Here is a 2,958-nt window from a genome sequence, read left to right on the forward strand (position 1 = left end):
GAATGATTGGAAGGTCCTGGGGTGGGGTAGTACTTGGAGATTATTTAATCACATTTAGTAAATGCTGTATTTGGAATGATGTCATGTTTTGATCTTCTCTGTTCTTGGTTTGTCACTGAATAAAATAGAGAGCACCTATGCTGGTATTTTGAACCTGGGAAGTTGCCTTTCTTTTGGCATTACATTACAAATACCAATTTGTAACATCAGGAATGATGGGGTGCTTGGGATCTATATTTATAACATCAGTCTGTAAAACTTTGTAACATCAAATTGTAAAACCAGTTTGTAAAATCACACTCAATCCCCCCTCTCAGTCTCAGAACATTAACTCTGCCCCTTCCCCCTACCTGCACTTTGCCTAGCTTCAAAGCATTAACTCTGCCCAGAAACAACTCATGGATTGAGTTGTTTGAAACATTAACAAGCTATACCTATCAATCCTTCACAAAAGTATCTATAAACATTCCAGTTTAGGCAACTATTATCTCCCCCTTGTATAGTGGCCCACTGCCCCCATGAATTCTTCAGTACCCTATCTCTAGGTTGACTCCTTGGCTGCTCAATGAATCCTTCAGGACCCTATCTCTGGGTTAACTCCTTAGCCTATTATCCCAAATCTCCAGTTTGCCTTGGTTCCCAGACATTAATCTTCTCAAACATGACACTGATGGATAGCAGACTGGGCACTTCTCCATCAGCCCTTGACCGCACACTGACTTAGTGACATTTTCAAGCCTAAAACCACACCTCTAGGTAACCCCCCGTTGGGCTTTTTCCCAGTGAATCATGGGCAATACACCTTCACAGTTACTTTACACTGGCCCCAACTTAACTCCTCCCTAATCCTACCCTTACTCACCTAGTTAGCATAATTGGCACTGGTTCTACTATACTATATAAACCTTAATTCTACCCCTTTAAGGTTGCAGGTCCCCTAAGCATCTTTGCCCACTGTAAGGCATGTAATACACTTTGTCAACTCTGACTCCAAGTAAGCCTGTGCTGAATTCTTTCCAGACTGAATCGCAGGTTCTGGTCTTAGATAAGATCAAAGTTCCTGCTGAACTTACTGGAAGCCATCCCTCATCAGTTTTTAGGGGGGCGGAGTCAAGATGTCAGGGTAAAAGCAGGACCTCTGCTGGGCTCCAGCCTCCACCATCCCCAATCCATGTAAAAAGGGGACTCTAAACAAACTTTGGAGCTGCAGAACCCACAAAATGACACAGAGAAGCTAACCTCCCGCTGAGGACAGCCCAGCAGGCCCAAAGCATTGCCAGCCCAGTGCTCTGAGAGCCGAGCCCAGACTCAAGACGAGGCTTTAGCCCCAGGGTGGTCTGACCAGCCAAAGGCTGAAGGGACTCCAGATCAGCAGCAGCTGTGGCTGTTGCCAGAATTATCAACACATACATTCGAAGGACAAAGTGAGAGGTCAGTGCAGTCTGGATTTTGGGACCCAGTAAGTGGGAGTGCATGGCTTTTGCCCCTGGGGCGAGAAGCCGCTAAGACACCGGCACAGCCAGCCAGTGCCACGTGACAGCTTCAGCTCCTGGCCTGCAGAGTGTAGGGGGACCAAGCACCAGTCTGAGGAGTCATCGCTCTTGCTTTAACTTGCTTGGATCTGGATTGAATGTAGGGTGGAGGTCCTGGGGTATGTGTCCATCTTGCCAGAGCATGTGGAGACCTCAGAGAAGGCACCCATCTAATACCTCCAGCAGCTTAGAAAACCCCAGAGTTTGGGACGAAAGCTCCCCTGTCTGGTGGCAGAGTCCAACTGTGGCAAAAAGCCCAGGGGTCAAGTGACTGAGGGGCGACATGACCAGGCAAAGGAAACAAAGTGACAGAAGATTCCAACATTATACTCCTATTTGAGGGACAAAAAGGAGCAAATCATGGAACAGGAGGAAGACAGTGAAGTCAGAACTCCTGCACCAAAAGCTTCAAAGGAAAATACGAGCTAGTTACAGGCCATAGAAGACCTTAAGAAGCAGATAAGAGAGGTGGAGGAGAAATTGGGAAGAGAAATGAGAACAATGCAAGAAAATTACAAAATGAGAGTCAACAGCCTGACTGAGGAAAATCAAACCTTAAAAAATAGACTAACTCAAATGGCAAAGGAGGCTCAAAAAGGCAATGAGGAGAAGAATGCCTTAAAAAGCCAAATTTGCCAGATGGAAAAAAAATCTCAAAAGCTCAATGAGGAGAATCATTGCTTCAGAATTATATTGGAGCAAATGGAAGCTAATGACTTTATGGGAAATCAAGATGCTGTTAAACAGATCCAAACAAATGAAAGAATAGAAGGCAATGTGAAATATATCATGGGAAAAACCACTGACCTGGAAAATAGATCCAGGAGAGATAATTTAAAAATTATTGGACTGTGCTCACTTCGGCAGCAGATATACTAAAATTGGAACGATACAGAGAAGATTAGCATGGCCCCTGCGCAAGGATGACACGCAAATTCGTGAAACGTTCCATAATTTTAGGGGCAGCCAGGTGGCTCAGCGAGTAAGAGCACCAGCTCCAGTGTTGGGATGACCTGGAGATCAAATCCCAGGCTCCAATACTCAGAATCACACGCAGAAATAACTGGCTGTGTAACCTTGAGCAAGTTACTTAACCCCAATTGCTTAAAAAAAAAAATTATTGGACTACCTGAAAGCCATGATCAAAGTAAGAACCTAGAAATCATCATCCAGGAAGTTCTCAAAGTAAACTGCCCTGATGTTTTAGAACCAGAGGGCAAAATAGAGGTTGAAAGAATCCACCAATCACCTCCTAAAAAAGATCCCCCCAAAAAACCTCCTAGGAATGTTATAGCCAGGTTCCGGAATTCCCAGATTAAGGAGAGAATATTACAAGCATCCAGGAAGAAAAAAATTGAATATTGTGGAAAGAAAATCAGGATAACCCAGGATTTGGCAGATTCTACACTGAGGGATCGAAGGGCTT

General features: G+C 44.5%; 1 non-coding gene across 1 annotated transcript; it reads left to right on the forward strand.

Moving 5' to 3' along the window:
* Positions 1–2,383: 2,383 nt before the first annotated feature.
* On the forward strand, positions 2,384–2,490 carry LOC138169659 (U6 spliceosomal RNA). Its single transcript, XR_011170413.1, has one exon. It is a non-coding gene; the product is annotated as a U6 spliceosomal RNA (small nuclear RNA).
* The last annotated feature ends 468 nt before the right edge of the window (positions 2,491–2,958 follow it).

The sequence above is a fragment of the Petaurus breviceps genome, unplaced genomic scaffold (genome assembly GCF_028583685.1).
Source record: "Petaurus breviceps papuanus isolate PSGF00001 unplaced genomic scaffold, PetGlider_PUasm1.0 37, whole genome shotgun sequence".
In the NCBI taxonomy this organism is placed as follows: Eukaryota; Metazoa; Chordata; class Mammalia; order Diprotodontia; family Petauridae; genus Petaurus; species Petaurus breviceps.